The sequence below is a fragment of the Poecilia latipinna genome, unplaced genomic scaffold (genome assembly GCF_001443285.1).
Source record: "Poecilia latipinna isolate Pla-1442-1.1 unplaced genomic scaffold, P_latipinna-1.0 Scaffold2172, whole genome shotgun sequence".
NCBI lineage: Eukaryota > Metazoa > Chordata > Actinopteri > Cyprinodontiformes > Poeciliidae > Poecilia > Poecilia latipinna.
Window position 1 is genome coordinate 35,619 of NW_015114788.1, and position 997 is coordinate 36,615.

Below are 997 nucleotides of genomic sequence, written 5' to 3' on the forward strand. Positions count from 1 at the left end.
TTTTCATTCACACTTCAGGCTCCTCAAAGAACCGGTTTCTGACATCGCAGTTAGCTGCCTAGCCCATAACTGTTACATCCTAAATAAAAATCATTTCACTTTAACCACAGCTCATTATGAGTGTTGGCTGAAGGAGCCCCATGGTTCCCTCTGGACCCAGAGTCCTGGAAGGTCTAGCTGTGCCCCTGTCCCAGAACATCTGACTAAACTAATCAGCAACTGCTCAATCCTGTGATCACTGAGTAATTGTCTCCTGATCACCATCATGGCCCATCTACAGGACGCAACAGTCCAAAACAAAAACACAGAATTAAGAACTGCTGATTTTCCAATCAAACACTTTATGAGATTAAAAACTGTTTTTTCCTTATTTATCTCATCAACACAAAAGAGCTAGTTCAGGTATTTATTTTTTTAGCAATACATTTTTTACAAAGATGATTTTCTCGGCTGGTTGTGGTCACATGACATCCTGCCATCTGGACACTGTGGATGCTGGATGTGCAGAAAGAGTTTGGACATGTGAGAACTTCTTTACTCACCCAGTCTCAAACTCCATCCATCCGTTCATCCATCCATCCATCCATCCATTCATCCATCCATCCATTTTCTAACACCCTTGTCCCCTGTGGGGTCGGGAGGGGTGCTGGTTCCGCTCCAGCTAATGTTCTGGGCGAGAGGCGGGGTCACCCTGGACAGGTCGCCAGTCTGTCGCAGGGCAACACGGAGACAGACAGGACACATAACCATGCACACACACACCTAGGGACAATTTGGAGAGGCCAATTAACCTGATAGTCATGGTTTTGGGCTGTGAAGTCTAAAACTCATTTTGCCTAAAAATTAGAAACATTAGACTTAGATGATGAAGACTCCTTCTGTTTCCCTACTTTCTGAGAGTTTTCTGTTAGTTTCAGAAAACGCTGTAAGACTGCAAACAGCAGTTTAGCTACTCAAACTATGTTTGAATCCAGTCAATATGAGCAACATCAATAAA